Raw genomic sequence first — 25,521 nt, 5'->3', positions numbered from 1 at the left:
TAAGCTTATAGTACAGATTTTTACCTAAGCTTATAGTGCAGATTTTAATTAAGCATATAGTGCATATTTTTAATTAAGATTATAGTGCAGATTTTTATATAAGCTTATAGTGCAGATTTTAATTAAGCTTGTAGTGCAGATTTCTTAGAGCTTAAAATGCAGATTTCTTTAGAGCTTGTAGTGCAGATTTCTTAAGAGCTTATGGTACAGATTTCTTTAAAGTTTATAATGCAGATTTTTGGTGGAACTTATAGTGCAGATTTTTGGTGGAATTTATAGTGCAGATTTTTTGTGGAACTTGTAGTGCAGATTTTTGGTGGAACTTATAGTGCAGTTTTTAAAGAAAAAGATTATAGTGCAGTTTGGTTAAGTATTATAGTGCAGAATTTATGTTTGCATAGTATGCAGAAATAGTGTAGCATAGAATGCAATATCTTGATTAGTATAGTATGCAGAATTTTGATTAGCATAGTATGCAGATTTTTGTTTATGCATTTCAAAGTTAGAATTTGTTTAAACATTTCAGTTTTTAAAGAAACATTCTTTTATTAGAGGTATTAACAAGTATAAGAAAGATAAAGAAAAGAAAGAAAAAGGCCAAGGCCTTAAGTAGATCCCAAAGTCAAGACTTTATGAATTTTGGCACACAATGTGCTCGTTAAAATGCCAAGGCATTTAAAGAAGAAGTAATTAAGATAAATCAACTTATAAATCAGTATTTTACTTTTATCAGTGGCACTGTGCTGGACTCTTAGTTGTCCTTGGGTTGGGCTCCCATAGTCATCCCTAGGTTTAGATAACCTAGTAAAACCCTACTAGATTCGGGACCAACTATCTCGGGTCTAGTTTGGGATGCGCGCATAGCAAGTACAGTTGCTGGGCCCATTAGCAGTTTGATTATTATTTTTATCTATTATGAAAATAGTTTTCAAAACTTCACAAATCAATTTTAGATTTATTTTATTCACATGCATATTCGAGTTTTGTGAGTTAAATAGTGCTTACTAAGCAATTTTGCTTATAGTTGCATTTCCTCTTACTGCAGATAAAGGAAAGGAAAAGTTATAGCAAAGGAAGACGACAAGGAGGTGCGGAAGGATGTGTGATGCTTGGACTATAGAAGCCTTGGGACCTAGCATAAGAATTTATTAAGATTGTTATTTATTAAGAATGTATTAGATGAGTCATTTAGTCTTCTGCTGCTAGTTAATTGTATGTTTTGAGTTCTCCGAGAGTTTTAGGAATTTCTATCAATATGTGAACAAGGATAGTTAAGTAAAGTTAGTAGTCCAGTAGCGCTCCGCCCTCACAGTCCAGTAGTGAGGAGGGTGGGGTGTTACAAAAAGACTTTAACTTAGAATATAAAAATATAAAAATCCATATTGATAATATAAGTTCAATCAACTTACAAAAAAGCCAGTGCATCATTCAAGAACCAAACATATTGAAATAAAACATCACTTTATTAGAGATCACGTCACCAAAGGAGACATTGAACTCAACTATGTTGAGTCCAACTCAAATTTGGCTGACATTTTCATCAAACCACTACTAGAATCTTAATTTAGTAATTTAGGAAGATGACTAGGAATGTACGCAATAGACTAGGACATTTATTATCAAACAAATTTTCAAGAAATTTTTAAATTCTAGGAAAATTATTTACTTATACTTTCAAAAAAAATTTCCATTTCTCTAGTGTTACAAACAATTATTTTAGCCTTAGCCTAGATCAAACCTATAGAAAGCATGATCCTATAGATCTAGGAATTGAGTATCTCATAAATACACTAGGTCTACTTTGATTGTGTATTTGTATACATAAAATGGTGTGAGATGCGTAGGCATTTTACCTTAAATTTAGATGCTTATATCAGTATATCAACATAAGTCTGGGTGAAAAATACCACAATACAGTGAACAAGTTAAGTGACCCTCCTTAATAAACAAGAAGTTGAATCAAATCTTGCATAACTTGGCTAACCAGGTGAACACTACTATCTTCTGGTAAATAGTTAGTAACTAACGGTTAGACATGCACTAATGATAATGGTAATCAAATGTTTATTTTTTGAATAATTATATCAGATTAAGAGGGAGGATTTGTCTAAACAATATATAAATATTTATTTTTTTAAAAAAATCTTTCTTAATCTTTCTTTATTTCTTTTAGTACTTTAAAAACATTAATCTTATAATGTTATGTCTTTAAAATACTTTTAAAATCTTTCTTAGAAAAGTACTTTAAAATTAATTTTAGAAATATTTTTATAACTTTACAAATATTTATTTCCAGAAAAATAAATATTAGAAAAGTAGCTTTAAATTGTTTTGAAAATTCATTACTTTTGACATTTTTTTAAAAAAAAAAACTTTATTTTTGAAAAAGACTACTTTGCAAGTACTTTCCTAAAAATCCTTATAATTTCCCTTAGTAAAGTTTTCTGAAATAACTTTGAAATTCTTACTTAGGAAATTTTTGTTGAAAATTTGTTTCAAACTTAAAGTAGTTTCCTTAGAATTTTTTTTTTAAATCTTATTTCAAATATACTCTTAAAAATAATTCCTTAAGTTGATTTGTTCTAAAAATCAATTTGTAAACCACATAGAAATTCTCTTGTATTAATTTTTAAAAATCTATTTTACTTAAAAAATTTTAAAGTCTCCTCAGAACATTACTTACATATTTTTGGAAATATTTCAATTTTCCTTATAAATTTTGTTTGAAGTATTGATTTCAAACTAAGTCTGAGATATACAAAGCATTAAGTTTTTTCCATTACTATCTACATTATTTGTATATTTACATTTTCTTTACCCTAGTTTTTTTTATCAATGCCAAAGGGGGAGGGTAAGGGTTAATATAGAAAAATAACAAACAAAATTAATAATGTAAAACAAATTTAATCATTTGTTTATCTTTGTATCAATATTAGTTTTTTCTAACTTCAACCCAAATTGTCATTGCATCAAAAAGGGAGAGATTGTTGGTGTAATTTGTACTAATGATCTAACTCATGTTTTGATGAATGACAAAGGGTCTAAAGTTAAAGTGTTTTGTTGTCTAACTTTTCTACCAAGTGTGCGGGAGTTGACTGGTCTAAAAGATCTGACACCAGGCTGAAATCCAGTTAGGTCTACGAGACCTAATAGCTGGTGCGATGTCTAGATAGGTCTACGAGACTCAATATCTAGCGGGAAGTCTGGTTGAGTTCACGGGACCTAACAATCGATCGAAGTCTAGTTAGGTCTATGGGCCTGACAACTAGCAAGAAGACCTGGTGGGTCAGAGGCTAGTTAAGTGACTGCAAGTAGTAAGTAAAGGTAAGTAATTGGAGGAGAAATCTAGTGAAGATGCATTCACCGTTGAGGGAATTGTATGTGTCGATCCAATATAGGTCCATTTGGGAAACCTAAGTTGAGATCTTGACAAGGTCTTAGTCTCATGAAGAAAGGATCTAATTAATACTCACATTTTATTATGTTATGCTAACTCTATTTTGTAAGGTAAAATATATTTTTCTATTGCCTAAACTAATCTTTTCTTGCAGGAGGAGAGGCCAAAGAAAAGGGGTCTGGGCACCTAGAAGGAGTCTGGGCACCTAAACTTTAGGCGCCCGGAGCTAGTCCAGGTGCCCGGACTAGGCTCGCTCATGCAAGGCCAAGGGCGCCCAGGCAGTCCAGGCACCCGGACTCGGTCCAGACCCTCGAAATCGAAGACTTATCCCTAAGCTGACATGGAGCGCGTTGATTGGTCGAGCCACATGGTCCAAGCGCCCAGAGGGGTTCCAGGCGCCCAGAATGGACCTATTTAAAGGCCTTCAACCCAGAGCTTCAAAACAACAACTACTACAAGTTTCCTTCTTGCTCAGTGCTCCAAAAGGGTCCTACAATGCTACTACGCTCCACCGACAACCGGACTTCAGTTTTACTTAGTTTCTTATTGTTAGTAATTTTTATATATAGTTCCTATACTTAATTTATAACCTTTCAAACTATTAGTGGAATGTTCAATGAAAGTACTCGATGAGTGTGGGCCTTAGAGTAGGAGTTGTCGAAGGCTCTGAACCAACTAAAACCAACTTGTGTTAGCAATGCTTTCTTTTACATCCATTTTCCTCTGCGTAACTTAAAGTTTAAATCGAGTTTTTCGACGATCGCTATTCACCCCCCCCCCTCTAGTGAATTTCGGATCTAACACTTTACTCTTGATCCAACCTTTATTTCTAAAATTTAAGAAGATCAGTTTGGTGGGATGGATACAAAAAGTCTGTACTCATACTTGATAGAGTTTCGTAAGTATTGTAACACGATGAAGTACAAAGGGATCTCTTCAAATTCAATCCTATTGATGGTTTTCCCTTTTAGCCTCAGAGAAACTGCAAAAATAATGCTTAACATTTTGCAACCCAAAAGTATCAAAACTTGGGATGAACTTAAGAGGAAGTTTTTGTACAAATATTTTCCCCTAAAGAGGACAACTCAACTCAGGAATCAAATCCTGCATTTCAAATTGAAGGAAGGGGAAATGTTATGCCAAGCATGGGATAAATTCTTAAATCTTTTATACCAATGCTCACATCATGGGATCTAGGAATGGTTGGTGATCTATATTTTATATAGCTATATCCTTCCATAACAAGAATCTATTAGATTGGGCTGCTGGTGGTTCTTTGCTTAACAAAAGTTTGCAGGAAGCATGTGAAGTGAATGACTGGTAGTAGAAAATCTCAATGAATGGTCAGGAGAAAATCAAACGACCCTCTTATTCAAAAGTCCGGAGATAAAAAGGGTAGAGATGGAACTACCAGTCAAGGGAGAACCAAGACAAGAGAGCAATAACCCTTCTGAGGAAGACATTCATCTCTATCAAAAGGACCTTACAGAGCTATTACCTTAGTGCAATAGAACATTGGCATAGATGTTGGATAGTATGACTTCAATGGAAATAACTATGGATACGGATCACGAAGATGCTTTAAGCAAAGATGAAAGCAGAAATGATTGTTTACTTCTATTAACATTAGAAGACCCCCTAGAGAAAAGTTTGAGTTATGGAGAAGTAGAAGAGGACAAGAAAAGAATTCCTAGACTAGTATCGAAGTATGAACAAATAAAGATAATTAACCAAATTTTGTTGTACCTGAAATTTTACCACCTCAAGTAGAACTGAAACCTCTACCATCTAATCTCAAATATGAATTTCTTTGGCTAAATTCCACATTTTTGTGATAATTAATACAAATCTGACTGAGCTGGAAACCAAGAAACTTATTAGAGAGTTGAGTTTTCATAGGAAAGTAATTGTGTACACCATTGATGATATCAAAGGGATTAGTCCTTCTTTATGCATGCATAGAATCTTGTTAGAAGAAGATTATAAGAGCACAATTGTCACGCCCCTAGAAGAGTCCCTACTGACAAAATTTCGACAGCATCACCCCTGTACCAGTGACAATATGAAGCAATATACATACACAAACAACATAATAACATATTCATCAGCCCACACGGCTAGAACACACATAACCACGCAGTTTATATAATACAGCCTACTCGGCTGGAACAAAATAACAACACCCACACAATTTAAAACACTAACAGCCCACACGGTTGCACTGAAAACACAGTGGAATAACGGAAAGAAAACCCACCAATGCAAAGTCCATAAAACATCACAGATACAAAGTCCACGAAACAAGTATCAAAATATAGTTAGTTCTCATAACACAAAATCCAACAAATACGAAATGCAAGTAAAGAGAAACAAAACCAAAATCATTCCTCGGATATGATACGGGACTGTCAAGCAACATCTCTCCAAGCATCCATGACTCATCTACCTGCTACCTGGCGAAAGAAAAATCAGTTTGTGGGGTGGTGAGTGCTAGGACTCAGCAGGTAAAAGAAATATAGTGCATGAACATAACATATTATATAAATAGAGAGTGAGCCAAAGATATACAGTCTCATAAAAGGATTAGCATATACTAAAATAAAATCATAATAATTGCTCATACCTGAAACTATATCCTAGTCTAGTAATAGAAGGTCAGAAGTAGTACTAATCTGCTACGGTACTGCTTATAATTACAGAGGTAATATGTAAGGTATACAAACATTTCCAATAAATAAACCAATGTATAAACACCTACAATGAGAGCATATCTCAACATAAGTAAGCATATCAACATAAGGGAACCATAGCAGTAAGTAAGCAATAACAGCATATGTAAGCAGCAGCAACCAAAGCAAGTATAAAAATAACAGCGTATGCACGGATGGTCACTCCCACCCACCTCTCTGCACCATGACCCCTGTATGGTCAAGAGGCCTGGTCAGTGATAGACTGTACACCACTCCAGCTACCACTCTCACGAGTGGCCGAGGGGACAGTTGCATAGTAGCTAACTAGCTACGTCTGCGACAGGGGTCCCTGCTGCTCGCAACTCCAGCTATTACTACCTATGAGTCACCAAGTGGAAGCACGACAGGACAAGCGACATCTGCTCCAGCTACCACTCTCTCGAGTGGCCGAGCGTGTGGCCCTGATCAACGACTCTCTCGACCACAAGGGAGAATTTGTCTTTGATATGCATGCAATGATATGATGCATCAAATGCAACAGTTATCATACAAATATAAGTATAAATTAGGTATGCTACATGAAGCCAGCATGCTCAATACATTGCATAAATAAACAACAGTCATCATACCAATAGAAGCAAAAATTAGGTACGCTACATGAAGCCAGCATGCTCAATACGGTACATAAATAAACAATAGTCAAAGCATACAAACATGGTATCTAGTATCTGTTACCTATCATAGACAACAACGAGAGACTGTATAGATATGGAAGTGAATATCTCAAAGATCGCGTGGAAGTATCAAGCGCGGGAAAAATAAAAGTGGAGTCAAGGTAAAAGTAGTTTCTATTCAAAAATAGCTCATGCACTAAGTTCAAAGAACTACAGAATCAAGGTAAGAAGTACCCTCCTTTATACGTAGACCGTGTCCAAATAAACCTCGAGTCAAAATGCCCATCTCAAATCAGAATCCTGCAAATCACATACTAAATAATTTAACTATTCACATATGCATTAACTAGCTAAACCAAATCTCAAACTAATTAGGGGAAACCTTAATCGAACATAATCTTCGATTAACCTCCCCTACTCAATGTTTAGGTCTTACTAATATGATTCACCACTTAAACTAGAGTTAAATCAGCTCAACACCAATCGATCCATCATCCTTTGATAACAATTCCTATTTCTAGAACTAGAATTAATCCACTGCAACCAAACTAAATTCTTCTCTGCATTAAACCAATATTCACTAGATCTTACCCCTTACTATGAGGTCTCCCCTGTTAGTCCACTACCAGGAAGAGTGGTGGTTGAAAAACACTCGCTAATCGACTGAGGTAGCTGTTGCCGAAGATCTGGGGTTGGTGCTGCCGTGAAGTTACTGCCAAAACAACCAGCAGTTAGCACAATATTCCTTACTAGAATATAAACCCCAAATCACTACCAACCTAGAACCCCAAAACTGAAATGCCTTACCAAGTCTTTGTCCACATCTTCCTCTCCGCCAGGAACTGGGTCTAGCGGCTGTGGAGACCAGCAACGGCTATGGAGACCAGCAAAGACGGGATCGACGGTGGTGTTTTGATATCAAGGTGTGAGGGGGAAGGAGCAACCGGCTGGAGAGTCATTCACCCCCAACCTAGTGTTCGATTGACACTGGGATGAGCAACACCGGCGCAATCGGGTGCTGAGATGGCTATGGTGCTCGCATGTTAGCAAGGAGAGTCGGCGGTGGAAGTAGAGAAACTAGGGCATGGAAGAGAGATCGCCGCCATGGATGCCAGCGTCGGGGGAAGGCGGAGCTTCGAATCTCGACTCCCCGCACCACTGCGGGGAATTGCATAGCACTTAGGGCATGAAACATAGCAACTCAAGAGAAGAGGGGATGTGCGGCGATGAGAGGAGGACATGCTACGCCGATAATGGAGCTTAGCGGCAGCTGACATTGGTGACAGATCATGCGACCATCACCTGGTGGCAGTCGGTGATAGTGATGAATCGCGCGAGACCGCGTCGTACGGGAGAGGTGAAAGGGGTCGGGTGGTGTTCGGCGCATAAGAGGGAGAGGAGAGGAATAAAAATAAAAAGAAAATGAACCTAGGTTTTGCTTAATCAAACCCTAAGTACACTTTTCAATCAACTCTCATTTTTGGGTATTTCCAAATAGGTTTTTCTCGAGCACATAAGTGCATCCCCTCTAAATACGCCGCACGAGCTCCGATTAATTCCAGAAAAATTCCTGAAAATTCCATTAAGACTATTTTCCTATTAAACCTTATTATTTAATTACTATTTTGTACAATATTTTACAATAATTGAATATCAAAGGAGATTAAACCTTAATATGAAGGAGATGGTTCGAGAAGAGGTATAGAAGTTATTGGATACAGGGATCATATACCCAATTTCTAACAGTGAGTGGGTAAGCCCAGTACCCACTCACTATCAGAAAGGTGGAATGATAGTAATAAAAAATGAAAGTAATGAATTGATCCTAACTAGAATAATTATTGGATGGTGAATGTGTATTGATTATCGAAAGTTAAATAAAGAAACAAAAAAGGATCACTTTTCCCTTCCCTTTATTGACCAGCTGCTTTAGAGGCTTGCTAAACATTCTTACTTTTGTTACTTGGATAGGTATTCTGGGTTCTATCAGATTTTAATTCATCCCCATGATTTGGAGAAGACAACTTTTACTTACCCTTATGGAACTTTCACTTATTGACGAATGCCTTTTGGATTACGTAATGCCCCCGCCATTTTCCAACAATATATGATGACTATCTTTTCATATTTGATAGAGGATATCATAGAAGTATTTATGAATGATTTCTTAGTGTATGGAACTAACTCATGTTTAGCTAATCTTTCCAGAGCCTCTAGAGATGTGAAGAAGTGAATTTGGTTCTCAATTGAGAGAAGTGTCACTTCATGGTAAAAGAGGAGAATGTTGGGACATAAAATTTCAGAACGTGGAATAGAAGTTGATCAGGCAAAGGTAAAATCTATTGAAAAACTTCTCCCACCAATTAATGTGAAGGGTTCAAAGCTTCTTGTGGCACACAGTATTTTATCGAAGATTTATAAAGGACTTCTCAAAAATCTCCAAGCCATGATTAAGGATGCAAAATTATATTTTGATAAGAACTGCATGGAAGCCTTCAAGAAAATCAAAAGCACCCATATTGTCACCCCAGTGATAAGCATCGAATTGGGAACTTCCATTTGAAATAATGTGCGATGCTAGCAATTTTGTAATAGGAGTAGTATTGGGGCAGAGGAAAGATAAAAAGTTTCATGCTATCCACTATGCCAACAAGACTCTTGATGAAGCCTAAGTGAACTATGCTACTATAGAAAAGGAACTATTGGCAGTGGTTTTTTACATTTGACAAATTTAGATCATATTTGGTGGGATCGAAAGTTATAGTCTATATGGACCAAGCAGCCATATGATATCTACTCAATAAAAAAGATGTCAAACCACGGCTGATGAGATGGATATTGCTTCTTCAAGAGTTTAACTTAGAAATCAGAGATAAGAAGGGAGCAAAGAATGTGCTATCTGATCATCTATCTAAAATATGGAAAGATGGATGAAGGGAACTGGAGAATGATTTGCCTATTAATAATTTTTTTCAGATGAACATCTTTTATCTATATCTAGTGTAAAGGCACTGTGGTATACAAATTTTGCAAATTTCCTTGCTAGCAAGGTTATTCCACCAAGTCTTTCTTATCAACAAAAGAAGAAATTTTTCTTTGATGCTAAGTACCATGTTTGGGATGAACCATTCATTTATAAGAAATGTAGAGATGAAATCTACCAAAGATGCATTCACGAAGAGGAAATTAAAGAAATTATGTTTCATTGTCACTCATCATTTTATGGTGGACATTTGGGGATTGTTAAAATAGCCATAAAAATCTTGCAAGCTGGATTCTTTTGGCCGCACTTATTCAAAGATGTAAGAGAGTATGTTCAATCTTGTGATCGGTGTAAAAAAATGGAAAGCATCACTAAACGGCATGAGATGCCTTTGAATGGCATTCTTGAAGTTGAACTATTTAATGTTTGGGGAGTAGACTTTATGGGACATTTTCTTTCGTCATATGGAAATAATTACATTCTTGTTGCGGTTGATTATATGTCTAAATGGGTAGAAGCTATTGTCTCCCCTACATGTGATGCCAGAACTATAATCAAACTATTTAAAAAGATAATCTTCTCCTGATTCGGAGTCCCAAGAGCAGTTATAAGTGATGAAGGATCTTGTTTTATTGAAAAGTAGTTTGAAAACTTGCTCAAGAAATATGGAGTTAGTCACAAGATTGCAATACCATATCATTCACAAACTGCGGGCAAGTTGAAATTTCTAATACATAGGTCAACGCAATATTAGAAAAGATGGTAGGATTAGTCCCTAAAATTAGATGATGCTTTGTGGACATATCGAATCTCTTACAAAACCCCAATCAGAATAACCTTATTTCAACTAGTTTATGGGAAGTCATGTCATCTACCAATGGAATTGGAATACAAGGCTTATTAGGAAATATAATGCCTTAACTTTGACTTGAAAGTAGCTGGTGAAAAAAGAAAACTCCAACTTAATGAACTAAATGAATTACGGATGGACGCATATGAACACACTAGGTCTTATAAGGAAAGAACAAAGAAATAACATCATCAACATAACGTACGATGGGAATTCAAAGGAGACCTAGTGTTGTTGTTCAACTCTAGATTAAAACTATTCCTCAGAAATGTAAAATCATGGTGGACGGGACCGTTCAAAATTCAAAAAGTATATCTATATGGAGCGATCGATATATGGAATGAGTTTGGACTTTGCAAAGTAAATGGGCAGTGACTTAAGAGGTATTTCCTTGGAGTACCAATTAATGTAGATGAAAGGCTATATTTTTCTGAGTCATGCCCTTAGAGTGAATCAAACAGGGGTTGAGCTAAAGACCAAAAATAAGCACTGCTTGGGAGGCAACCCAAAGGTTTCTTTCTCATTAGATCATTTTACCATTATGTCTAATGCATTTTTTGTTTTGTTTCCAAGTCTATTTTGCCCTCCATGAGCTAGCTATGATCCTCCCATGTGCATGGAGGCATCGGTAAAGATGGAAAGGAGGAAAGCCATGGAAGAATTCAGCAACTCACACACCTTAAGCCTCAAACGTGTCTAATAAACACGGTTGTGTTCACCCTCCAGAGGAGAAGAAGAGCAAGACCGTGCCATTTGACTCGGTCATGTGAAGTCAACCAAGGGCAATCAAGGTTGTGCCATGTCGTTGGACATAGCCGATGTGCGTAGATTATATATGTTATTTCGTACTATTTGATGCACATATACTTATATTTTATGTTTATGATCTATGTGTTTTTCTCCCTTTTCTATCATATTTCAGCATAATTACTACTTTACATCCAGAAATCTGCTCGGTGTCCATTTCCATTTTTAAGAGCAGTTTGGAGCATCCAAGCAACAGCAAGCAAGGGGTGGCCATGCCTAGAGGCATGGTCATGCCTATTGTTCCAGCCCATTTTTGAAGGAGGCTATGCCTTGAGGCATGGCCAGGAGGAGCCCCATAAGGTGGTTGTGCCTTGAGGCACGACCAAGGAAGCAGTGAAGGTAAGGTCATGCTAAATGGCATGGCTAAGAAGAAGAGCTAGAGAAGAAATGGGCATGGTTATGCCAAATGGCATGGCCAAGAATCTGCCCATGACTTTTTCTAGAGTAGAATTGAACTTGGCCATGCCTTAAGGCACGACCATGCCTCTGGAAATGCAGGTTTGAATATCAGGTCATACCAAATGACATGGCCCAAAAGGGCTAAACAGAGAAGACTCTGTTTTGGCTGTGCTATTTGGCACGGCCAGAAGCCAGAGAAAGCATTAGTCGTGCCAAATGGCACGGCCAGGTGCCCAGAGCCATGTTCAGGTCGTGCCTAGAGGCACGGCCTGTTAGTTAGAGCCCTAGAGCCAATCATATGATGATTATTGTATGGACTCAATGTATCATATTCCTATATACTTATAAAGGTATTAATTTTGGTTATTATACTTACTTGTATTAGTGCCAAATAACTAAGTATAACAGCGTCCTTAAGTAGAAGGTTCTTATCTATATCAATCGATTGGTTGAATCGATAGTGAGATGATATAGAGAACACTACTCTTAATCATTTCTAGTCAAGTATTAACATTTAGAGACAATGTTAATGCGACGAGACTAGCATGCAGGTCAACTCGATGACTTGATCTCACAAGTCATGGATATAGAGATATCAAGTTGACACATGGGTATGCATTAGAGAATGTATACTGAATGACCCACCATGAGAAAGTATCATGGATCATTATATAAGTGTCATATACTTTCTCATGTGACTATTAGTATGACTACTAGTCCTTAGACCTGAAGTCACCATGGTTCCCTACATAAGGAGTTATGTACTTTGGTTTCGTCAAACGTCACCCGTAACTGGGTGGACTATAAAGGCAATTACTGGGTATGTAACAAATTATGCGGAGGGATGTGAGCAATATAGATGGGATCTATCCCTCCTATATGACGAGAGTGACATTATCATTCTTGATAGAGTGAGACCACTAAGTGCATGACCATGCCCAAATGAGTCAATATGAGATATTGAGCTCATTTGATTAGAGTGAGTCTACTTAAAGTTCAAGATATAGATTGATTAGAGGATGACATGGTCTATGCCTCATTTGATCAATCTAGATGTCAAGGATAGAAGGACATTATCATATATTGTGAGGGTCACAATTAGTAGTCACAAGGTGATGTTGGATCTCAACATTCTTGTAACTTCGGTAGTAATGATGTGTTGCTAGATACCGCTCATTACTTATACTTCCAAATGGGTTTAGGAGCATTGACAACGTTACAAGAACCTATAGGGTCACACACAAAGGGCAATTAGATGGAGATTAGGTTCATATGATGAACAAGAGGATTAGGTTCATGTGATGAACCAAATTGGATTAAGAGTAATCCAAGTTAAACTAATTGAGTTGGACTCAATTAGATTCATGTGTCCAATGAGTCTAATTTAAATTATGACTCATTAAATCAATTTAGTTTAATGAATAGAGATTCATTAAATCAAATTGGCTTGAATCAATGGTTAGATTTGATCAACCATGGGAGAATTTAAGTTAAGTTTGACTTGACTTGAGAGGGAAGATGAAGAGTCAAGTTTGACTTGACCTTGACTTGACCAAATGCCATGTCATTGTGACTTGGCATAGAGCCGGCCAATGATGATGTGCCACATCATCAAGATTACTTCATGGTATGCCACCTCATGAGGAATACCAAGAGTCTTGACTCTTGGTATTAAATGGAGGTTTAAAAACTTCCATGTGTGGTCGGCCACATTAAGGAATCACATTAGTGTGCATTCAAGCCATCTTCTTCTTCCTTCTCTTCTTTCTTGCTCTCCCTCTCTTCCTCCATTTCCAAGATTCCTTGGAGTGCTATCACACTCTAAGGTTTCCTCTCCATCTCTTGTTCGTGTGGATACTTCTAGAGGTGTGTACACTTGAACATACTTGAGATCCGACGGACCTTGGACGAGCGGGATTTGCGAAGGGCTTCGCTTCAAAGGTATACTCACTTTCTTGTAGATCTAGTGTAGATCTAGGATAGGAAACATGTACAAGTAAATTTTTATATATCTTCGCACGGATCGGTTGCAAGACTTCGGGATTTCCGCAATGCAAAAAGCGATTTTTGCTGACCAAAAGTCCCAACAGTGGTATCAAAGCCACGTGCGAAGCATGTACATGTTTCATTCGTATTTTTATGAAAAATATCATATCTGTAAGTTTCTGTAACTTTACTATTTTTATAGATTTTATGGGTATTTTTCTCGTAGAGGCGAAGCAACAAGTGCTAGGATGCTTGTAGGCTTCGACTACCGAGAAAAACTTTCCGAAACGGCTAGGTCCCGCCCAAATTGTTTTGGGGCAGTGGATTAAGGAATTGTAAGATCATATTAGGACACTCATGAGACTCATTTCATGAGAAGGGGCGCTGCCCCTAACCCCGCAAGGGGCATTGTCCCGCGATGGCGCCCGAAAATCGCTAAACGGGACCGCTGGGAAATTGTAACTCATAAAATTATAAAAATAGTAGTAAAATTAAAGAAATTTATATATAATACATAATTTAGAATTATGTATGATTTTGTGATGGTCATGTCCCAAAAGACCCAATATGATTGGCAATTATGTGTTGTAATTCATAATATGGCATGCGCGTCATTTTGTGTGATGTGCGTGTTGTATATATTATGCGACCTGCGTGTCGTACCTCCCTCATTTTTATTTCCTGTTGTAAATAGATTTTTAGACTTGAATGTAACTTGAGTTCCATATCTGTATTATACAAAAAAAAATGGAGCGGTGGAAGGTCCACTCGAGAAGGAACGATGAGGAGGGTGCGAGCAACACATGGTGGTCAAAGGGAGGAGCTTGAAGAAGCTGTCGACCCTAGGTTGACTGTCCGATCTTCTCATTGGCTTGAGAAGATATACCTATATTGTTCTCTTCCTACGAGGATAGCCCGCCTACAAATGTCCAAACTGCTTGCAAATGAAGCACTTGCCTTTCGGCTTCTTCATTCCTTATTTTAGTCCAGTACCTAGAGATCATACAATCTTGCCTGTCAGCCCAATTCTAGTGTCCGAAGAGTTCCTTGAGATTGTACATCATGTCATGGCCAGTAGGCATGGTCTGATGCTGATGTTGCATCACATTTGATATAAAAGACAAATGTAACTCGGCGCCATCTCATCTGCCTTGACTCATTTCCTATGATACTCAATCTCCTCTTCACTAGAATCACCATTAGACACATTAGGGCAGACCTCTAACAGTACAAACTTATAGCCTTCAGCAGTTAGGATAATGTCCAGGTTTCTTTTCCAATCTATGTAGTTGGGACTAGTAAGTTTGTTCTCTTTCAGTATAATAGTCAGTGGATTGAAAGTCATCCTAAGAATCACAAAATAAATTTTTGGTCAAGACTCAAAATTTAGAATAATATTAATTCCTCAAACAATATTATTTAAATTTTCGAACACCTCAAAACACCATGAATTTTGCATGTCACATTAGTGTGGGCGTATACAAAATCAAACATTTGTAAGAGGAGGGTCTTACCCATTAATTTTATTATCTTGTCATCCTAACTTTATGACAAATAAAATTAATAGTTGGTATTCCTTTGGTCACACAAATAATAGCAGTGACTCCGTTGGGGAGGATACTATTAAATGTGCCTAAGTGTATACCATTACTTGATACTTAGTCTATTAAATAGGATTGTGCCCCTTCAGTTGGAGAATATCACACGCTCCTAAATAATTTCTTATAACCATCCATAAAGGAAGTTTGATCTAGTGATCTGCAAACAAATTCATCCGTTGTGGAGGGAGGCACTCAGAGCCAACACGCAAGTTTGTTGCATCACTTACAAACCAGTAATAGAGACTGTGAAATTTATTTACTAATCCCTCTCCCACTTAGTTATTTAAGGTGAGGAATTTTAACCATGCACACACACATCACAGCAAATAAAGCAATAAATATGGAAAAATAATTTTCCAACTATTATGGCCTTTTCCTTCACTATCCTCCGTGTGCTGTCAACCCTAGCTGCTGCCATCTTTAGCCACCGCAATTGGGTCTAGTCGCCGCATCTATCTTGCTTCTTTTTCTGCTGCACCTCTGGTGCATAAATAATACCACGCCTCGCAAGGATACGATCCACAACCAAAATAGAATTTTACATATATTGATCATATATTCCACAAAAGAATGTACATGCAATCTAGATCGAAATAAAAATGTAAAATCCTAATATTTAATACATACAATCATGCACACACATAAAATGCCCCCGACATGTCCGAGGGTCCAATCACACACAATCACATTAGGGTCATAATATTTGGATCTAGGAGTCTGCAACCACAGAGTTAAATCTATTTGCACATCCTACTATTATGCTGCCTAAAATATGTATGACATGTGCATAATTAAACTGAAAACCAAACGCACAGAGGCAAACCCTAGTCTGATACCAATTATTGGTTGCTACCCGGAATATCATACCGGTTCCCCTGTACACAAATTTTGTACAAGTCCTAAACCTTTCCTAACAACCTATTGTGTTCTTTAGAAATTAAATTAGGAATCACAAACAGAACTTAACATTATTGATTCCAAATTCAATTTATCTGTTCTTAAAGGTTTAGACTTGGATCACAAACGATGCTTAACATTCTTAATCCAAATTCACCTATGTTACAAATTTGATTAAATATTTAGAGATCAGCTTCCAGGTTAAACATGGCGAGGCACTAGGCCTTCTTGGGTATGGGATCATCCACCACTTCCTAGACAAAGCCTTTCAACGAAATTCAATATTTAATCTCCTTATAGTAACCCTAGGTTTACTAATAAGAATAATCAAATCACAAGATCGAAAAACAAAAGAAACATAAATCGAATCATAAATCCGAAAACCTAGAATCACTAGCCTCTTGTGTTTGGTATTTCAAGATCTAAATAAAAGGATTAACTAGTTATGATGCGGAAACTAATAACTAGTTATACCTTTTGTAGCTTATAGATCTCACGATCTTCTGTCGTATTCCTCTTCTTATCTCCAAGCAAGTTTCAGCCACCAACAATCCTCAAGAGATGAAGAACTTTTGGTCACTAACCAAGCTCTAAGGGATGCTAAGAAACAAAGCCTCCTATCTCTCCTTCTTCCTCTAACAAGATCCGGCCACCACCAAGCTCCTTGAGATGAAGATGTCGCCGGCCACACAAGGAAGAAGAATAGGAGAAAAGGAGGAAGAGAGGGCCGGCCACCACCAAGGAAGAGAAGAGAGGAATACTAGATCATATGTTGTAAGGTGAGACACCTCTACCCTCTCTTTTATATTCCTTGGTCTTGGCAAATAAGGAAGGTTTTATAAATAAAACTTCCTTATATTCCTTGTTAATGTTTAAGAAGGAAAATTTAATTAAAAATTTCCTTATAAACCCTTTCAATGGTCGGCCATATCAAATCCTTCAAACAAGGAAAGTTTTAAACACAAAATTAAAACTTCCTAATTTGTTTCTGAAAATTTTAAAATAAAAATTTCTCTTTTAAAAATTCCCTTCATGGTTGATTATAAAAGGAAACTTTTATAAATTAAAATCTCTCTATTAAAACATGTGGATGATTACAAAAAGAAAAGTTTTCTCCAAAATTAAAATCTTCCTTTAACTACAAATAAGGAAAGATATCAAATCTTTCTCTTAATCTTTAGTAGAAAGCTATAAAAGGAAAATTTTAAATTTTAAAACTCTCTTTTAAAACCATGAGGATGGTTAAAAAAAGGAAAGTTTTATCAAAAATTAAAATCTTCCTTTAAACTACAAATAAGGAAAGATATCAAACCTTTCTCTTAATCTTTTATAGAAAGCTATAAAAGGAAAGATTTAAATTTTAAACTCTCTTTTAAAACCATGGCTTCCACATAAGGAAAGATTTTAAAATAAACTCCTTTTATTTTTTTATGTGGTCGACCACCTAAGCTTGGGCTCCAAGCTAGGGTCGGCCACCACTTGGTCCATCCAAGGCTTATCTTGGTCGGCCCTTGCTTGGGCTCCAAGCTTGGCTTGGCCGACCACCTAAGGATGGGTAAGAAGGTGGGTATAGGTGGGTATAAGACTTTATAAATAAGAAGCTACGACAGGGACCGAGAGGAGGAATTGGTTTTGATCTCCCGATGAACTTGAGCTTCCCGTGTTTGTCCTGAACACCCAACTCGAGTTCATCAATAATATCTCGTTCCACTAAAGAGTTATTATTGCACTACCGCACCAATCCCATATTACTATATGGGCTCCTTCTTATCATGAGTGTGTTCTTCTCCCTGTGTTTAAGATATTGAATGCTCACTAATTAAATGAGTTACTGACAACTCACTTAATTAATATCTAGCTCCAAGAGTAGTATCACTCAACTTTATCGTCATGTCGGACTTAAGTCCACCTACATGGTTTACATGACAATCCTTATGAGCTCCTCTTGGGGACATCATCAACCTAGATTCCTAGGACATAGTTTCATTATGTAATCAACAACACACCATATAAATAATATCATTTCCTAACTTATCGGGTCTATTGATTTAACGAGCTAAATCGCACCCTTTGAAAAATTAAAGAAATAAGTATTAAGTATATGTGTTTGTTATTATATCATGATTAAGAGTACACACTTCCATAATAACAGAGGTATTGTTCTTTTATATAGTCAGTATAAAAAGAAACTACCTCAAATGGCCCTGCTCAATACACTAAGAGTGTACTAGTGTAATTTTATAGTTAAGATAAACTCCAAATTACACTACGACTATTCCAATGGTTTGTTCCTTTCCATCTTAGTCGTGAGCAACTTTTTATAACTTATAAGGAATTGATAACATGATCTTCTGTGTGTGACACCACACACCATGTTATCTACAATATAAATTAATTGAACAACTACAGTTAGCATATAAATGTAGATATTTGACCAATATGATTCTTTATTTCAAAATAAATGTTTATAAAAAACTAGGCTTTTAGTATACACTCTAACAAAAGGTATCCCTTGGACTGGACTTCATAGGAATCACTTCTATTAGGTAGAATTGGATGTTAATAGAGATGACCCTCTGACATTACTGTTGGTGCGGTTAGCACTAACGGTCTAACTCAGGTTTTGATGAATGACAAATCAGGTTAAGTTAGGTTTGTCGTTGTCTGACACTTTTATCAAGTGTGCAGGAAAAGTCCAGCTAGGTCGACGGGCTGACCGGATAGCTGGCGAGAAGTCCAAGCGAGTCGACGGGCTGACCGGACGCTTGGCGAGAAGTCCAGCTAGGTCGACGGGCTGACCGGATAGCTGGCGAGAAGTCCAAGCGGGTCGACGGGCTGACCGGACGCTTGGCGAGAAGTCCAGACGGGTCGACGGGCTGACCGGACATCTGGCAGGTAAGTGAGGTAAGTCACTGGAGGGGAGTGACTGTGAGGACGCGTTCCCGGGAAGGGGACATTAGGCGTCAATCTGGCTTAGATCCATTTCGGATATCTAAGTCGAGATCGTGACTAGATTCCGGTCTCGGAAAGACGGAATCTAAGTCATACTCTTTCTTATCCATCTATTGAACTTTAACTGTGCTAACAATCTGTTTTACAGGATACATATTTGCCTCGGACTAACCCTGTTTTGCAGGAAAAAGGAGCTTTCTGAAACAAGGTGGTCCGGGCGCCCGGAAGGCAAATTTCATCCAGCCGAGTCGTCGCCACGTGGAGCATCATGGTTCGTGCAGCTACGTCACGTTCCAGGCGCCCGGAAGGGATCCAGGCGCCCGGGACAGCATATAAAAGAAGCCCCAGGTAGGAGCTTCAAATACATCAAGTCTGCACTGAAAACTTACTGCTTGCTCTGCTGCTCTACGCTCCTGCGACGCCACGAGGCTATTCCGACAAAGCGCTTTCTTAAAGTCTAACTCTTCTTCTCTTGTCGGTATTTTATTTCTGTCAATTCTTGTACTTATTTGTAATCTTCATTCGAATTGATAGTGATTGCCCAACGAAAGTACTCACGGAGTACGGGCCTTCGAGTAGGAGTCGTCACAGGCTCCGAACGAAGTAAAAAACACCTGTGTCTATTTTAGTTTTCCGCTGCGTTTATACTCATCTTTATCGAATCGATATTCACCCCCCCTCTATCGAATCCAACGGTCTTACAAGTGGTATCAGAGCAGGTACCGCTCTGATTTGGTGCAACCACCAATCAGACAGGGGGTGGAAAATTTTTTTTAATTCCAAACTAATATTATTATCTTTTTGGAAGATTTTTTTTCCCGTTGCACTTAAAATCTAAATTGGTACAACACCAACTTAGAGTTTCTATTTTTCCCCGCACTGCTAATCCAAGACGAAGTCTTGGGATTTTCTTTTTCCAGTTAATTTAGTGTGTGCAGGATAAGATGTCTCAACAAGAAGGCTTCAGCACAGTACGTCCTCCCCTATTCAACGGGGATGATTTTTCGTACTGGAAGAGGAGAATGGAGGTCTACATGAAGACAGACTACGACCAATGGATGAGCGTTACAAAGGCTTACAAAATTCCAGTAGACAACTCCGGGAAAATAGTAGACCCTGAAGAATGGACAAATGATTTAAAGAAAAAGGCATCAATTGAAAACAAAGCCATCAATACTCTACACTGCGGACTAACACGAGAAGAACTGAACCGGGTCGGACCGCATGAAAACGCTAAGGAGCTTTGGGATAAACTGATTGAGCTGCACGAAGGAACAAGCGACGCAAAGGTAACAAAAAGAGATTTGCTGTTAAACAAAATTTTTAATATAAAAATGCAGGAAGGAGAAACGGCAAGTCAGCTCCACGCGAGGGTCAAAGATATCCTCAACGGTCTCCACGCGATAGGCCACCAAATGGAGAACCGAGACTTAATAAGGTACGCGTTAAATGCTTTTCCGCGAAATAATTTGTGGGCATCAATTGTAGATGCCTACAAAATTTCAAAAAATTTATCTAAATTAAAATTGGATGAACTCTTCTGTGAATTAGAACTTCATGAGCAAACTAACGCCGGGGTCGAGAAAGGTGTAGCTTTATTTGCAGGTTCCTCTAAAGAAAAGAAGAACAAACCCGAATCTGAAGAAGATTCCGATCAAGACTCTGAAGACGAAGAACACCTGGTGAACCTGGTAAGGAAAATGTTCACCAGGAAAAAGAGAAGCTTCAGCAAACAGGATCTTCAGAAGATCAGTTCGCCAGCCGACTCAAGAAATGTCACATGTTTCGGATGTAACAAAAAGGGGCACTACAAGAATGAATGCCCAAGATTGAAACTTGACAAACCAAAGTCAACAAAGAAGAAAGCCCTCAAAGCAACATGGGACGATTCCTCCTCGGACGAATCGGAAGGAGAAAGGCAAAAGCACCAAAGTCACCTCGCGCTGATGGCTCGCGAAGCTGAAACGGAAGACGAATCAGAGGAATCGGAAGACGGGTCCGAACCCGAATCAAGCCACGAGTCCGCACTTGTTTCCGAAGGTTCCGAAGAGGTATACCTAAACTTAAATCGTAAATTCTTTAGAATTATCTCGTGTTTAAATAAAAAAGTAGTTAAGTTGGAAAATGAAAATAAATCGCTTCTTGAGGAAAATCAAAACCTCAAGGAACAATTAAAAAATTCGAATCCAACTCAAGATCGAACACTTGAGGAGGAGAATTTATCATTAAAAAATGAAATTAATAAGTTAAAAGAATTGTTGGAAAAATTCACAACAAGATCTAAAAATTTAGATTTAATTCTAAATAACCAAAAGGCATGCTATAATAAAACCGGACTTGGATATAAGTCAAACTCAAACAAAACCTTTAAATCATTATTAACCCAACACAAAGCAACTAAACAAGCTTGGGTCCCGAAAGCGTGCTTAACCATGCAAGTAGGACTTAATCAATTCTATATACCTAAAGATAAAATACATTATATAAACTTGAATAAATCATATCAAAAACTAAAATATAAATTTAACTTAAAATCAAAATTCAAAACTCAACAAAATTTAGATTATCACCAAGTTGATTATAACTATAAAAAGAATCGACACAAACTCAAAATCTAAATTAAGGGCCAATAATTCAGGGGGAGGCTCCAGAATAGCTGGCACCTCCAAAACTAACATACCCGACAGGGTAACCCAAAACAAACTAACCCGACAGGGTAATTAGGATTAGTAAAAAGAGACCAAGTTTAACTTGACTCATGGTACTGGTGAAGTTTTTGGATGATAGTACGTTAGGGAAGCTTGGGCATCGCATGTCTAGAAAGATATGGCTTCGATCTGGTGCATTTGGCCAAGTGGAACTGACTGAAGCTACCCTTAAACGAATCCTAACCAGTTAGATCAAGATTTAGTACTAAGTTCCGTGGATAGGACTATTCGGAAAACTTTGAAAGGTTGGTTACTTCTAATGATGTCCATGAGACTCACCAAGCTTAGAAGTTTATCCAAAGAATGCCTATTTGTGGAAACCAAAGCTAAGTCTGAATCTAACACTAGTTAAACCAAAACTCTATAATCAAACCAATTTCATCTCACAAAACCATAGGTTTCCCTGATTGATAATATAGTTCGGGTGAGATGAATAAGGCTCTAAAAATTAGTTTCAAAAATTTTAAACTTAAAAATTATTTTCAAAATTTTAAACTCAAAAATCATTTTCAAAATTTTAACTTAAAAATTTCAATTTTAAACTTAAAAATTAATTTCAAAACTTTAATTTTAAACATAAAAATTAATTTCAAAACTTTAATTTTAAACTTAAAAATTAATTTCAAAATTTTAATTTTAAACTTAAAAATTAATTTCAAAATTTTAATTTTAAACTTAAAAATTAATTTCAAAACTTTAATTTTAAACTTAAAAATTATTTTCAAAATTTTAAACTTAAAAATTAATTTCAAAACATTAATTTTAAACTTAAAAAATTAATTTCAAAACTTTAATTTTAAACTTAAAAATTATTTTCAAAATTGTAAACTTAAAAATCATTTTCAAAATTTTAACTTAAAAATTTCAATTTTAAACTTAAAAATTAATTTCAAAATTTTAATTTTAAACTTAAAAATTAATTTCAAAACTTTAATTTTAAACTTAAAAATTATTTTCAAAATTTTAAACTTAAAAATTAATTTCAAAACTTTAATTTTAAACTTAAAAATTATTTTCAAAATTTTAAACTTAAAATTAATTTCAAAATTTTAAACTTAAAAATTAATTTCAAAACTTTAATTTTAAACTTAAAAAATTAATTTCAAAACTTTAATTTTAAACTTAAAAATTAATTTCAAAACTTTAGTTTTAAACTTAAAAATTATTTTCAAAACTTTAAACTTAAAAATCATTTTCAAAATTTTAACTTAAAAATTTCAATTTTTAACTTAAAAATTTCAATTTTAAACTTAAAAATTAATTTCAAAATTTTAATTTTAAACTTAAAAATTAATTTCAAAATTTTAATTTTAAACTTAAAAATTAATTTCAAAATTTTAATTTTAAACTTAAAAATTAATTTCAAAACTTTAATTTTAAACTTAAAAATTATTTTCAAAATTTTAAACTTAAAAACTAATTTCAAAATTTTAATTTTAAACTTTTTAAAATTTAATTTTAAACTTAAAAAATTAATTTCAAAACTTTTATTTTAAACTTAAAAATTATTTTCAAAATTTTTAACTTAAAAATTTCAAAATTTTAAACTTAAAAATTAATTTCAAAACTTTAATTTTAAACTTAAAAAATTAATTTCAAAACTTTAAGTTTAAACTTAAAAAATTAATTTCAAAACTTTAATTTTTAAACTTAAAAATTATTTTCAAAATTTTAAACTTAAAAATTAATTTAAAAATTTTAATTTTAAACTTAAAAATTAATTTCAAAATTTTAATTTTAAACTTAAAAATTTCTTTCAAAATTTTAATTGTAAACTAAAAAACTATTTTCAAAACTTTAATCTCAATTTAAAAAAAAATAAAAAAAAATAGATTTTTTCAAACTTAGTTTTGGAATTTTGGTGTTGAAAACTTATGTTTATATAGCATTTCAAACTTATGTTGAAACTTGTTTTGAAAATTTTTTTTGAAATTTAATCCTTATACACTTATGTTTGAAAATTAACCTATCTACACTTAGCATTTTTTCTAAAAACTAAAAGCTAATGCTTTAAACAAGTTTTCAAACTTTAGACTCCCCCAAGTTAATTTGATCTTTTCTTGGATTTAAAAACTCAGTTATTTTTCAAAGTCTTATTATTTTCAGTAATTCTCACTATGTTTGTTTACCCTCGTTTTTTGATGTATGCCAAAGGGGGAGGGTTAGGTTGGTTAAGTTAGAGCAACTTAATGCAAACTTGAAAAACTAACTTAAACCTTAAAAATCATGCTTGATTCTTGCATATTTTTTTATCACTAACTTAACCAGGTTGTCATTCCATCAAAAAGGGGGAGATTGTTGGTGCGGTTAGCACTAACGGTCTAACTCAGGTTTTGATGAATGACAAATAGGTTAAGTTAGGTTTTGTCTAACACTTTTATCAAGTGTGCAGGAAAAGTCCAGACAGGTCGACGGGCTGACCGAGTCTGGCACGAAGTCCAGCTAGGTCGACGGGCTGACCGGATAGCTGGCGAGAAGTCCAACTAGGTCGACGGGCTGACCGGATAGCTGGCGAGAAGTCCAAGCGGGTCGACGGGCTGACCGGACGGCTGGCGAGAAGTCCAGACGGGTCGACGGGCTGACCGGACGTCTGGCAGGTAAGTGAGGTAAGTCACTGGAGGGGAGTGACTGTGAGGACGCGTTCCCGGGAAGGGGACATTAGGCGTCGATCCGGCTTAGATCCATTTCGGATATCTAAGTCGAGATCGTGACTAGATTCCGGTCTCGGAAAGACGGAATCTAAGTCATACTCTTTCTTATCCATCTATTGAACTTTAACTGTGCTAACAATCTGTTTTACAGGATACATATTTGCCTCGGACTAACCCTGTTTTGCAGGAAAAAGGAGCTTTCTGAAACAAGGTGGTCCGGGCGCCCGGAGGTCCGGGCGCCCGGAAGGCAAATTTCATCCAGCCGAGTCGTCGCCACGTGGAGCATCATGGTTCGTGCAGCTACGTCACGTTCCAGGCGCCCGGGACAGCATATAAAAGAAGCCCCAGGTAGGAGCTTCAAATACATCAAGTCTGCACTGAAAACTTACTGCTTGCTCTGCTGCTCTACGCTCCTGCGACGCCACGAGGCTATTCCGACAAAGCGCTTTCTTAAAGTCTAACTCTTCTTCTCTTGTCGGTATTTTATTTCTGTCAATTCTTGTACTTATTTGTAATCTTCATTCGAATTGATAGTGATTGCCCAACGAAAGTACTCACGGAGTACGGGCCTTCGAGTAGGAGTCGTCACAGGCTCCGAACGAAGTAAAAAAACACCTGTGTCTATTTTAGTTTTCCGCTGTGTTTATACTCATCTTTATCGAATCGATATTCAGTAATGAATCAACGGTCTTACAATTACCACCACAAAGAAGTGTCAGTAATGAATCAAACTTCCTATATAGTGGCAAAAGGTGAATACGCTCACCCCCAACGCCCCCGCCAACCTGTCCTAGGGCTAACACGAAGGAGGTAAATCACGGGCGGCTACTAGCCTTTGGAATAGTGACTAGTACGTAAGGGAGACAGTTACCTCGGCTTTGCCGAGATTCGAACCCCAAACCTCATGATGGCAACACCTCATGCAC

The 25,521-nt window shown here is 36.4% G+C and overlaps 1 non-coding gene across 1 annotated transcript; it reads right to left on the bottom strand.

Annotated features, from left to right (window-relative positions):
- Window positions 1-4,484: 4,484 nt before the first annotated feature.
- LOC122044735 lies at window positions 4,485-4,590 on the bottom strand. The gene has a single exon (XR_006129750.1). It is a non-coding gene; the product is annotated as a small nucleolar RNA R71 (small nucleolar RNA).
- Between the last annotated feature and the right edge of the window lie 20,931 nt (window positions 4,591-25,521).

The sequence above is a fragment of the Zingiber officinale genome, chromosome 2A, assembly GCF_018446385.1.
Source record: "Zingiber officinale cultivar Zhangliang chromosome 2A, Zo_v1.1, whole genome shotgun sequence".
In the NCBI taxonomy this organism is placed as follows: Eukaryota; Viridiplantae; Streptophyta; class Magnoliopsida; order Zingiberales; family Zingiberaceae; genus Zingiber; species Zingiber officinale.
Note: the sequence above shows the minus strand (reverse complement) of the source record. Positions and strands in the feature narration are given on the sequence as shown.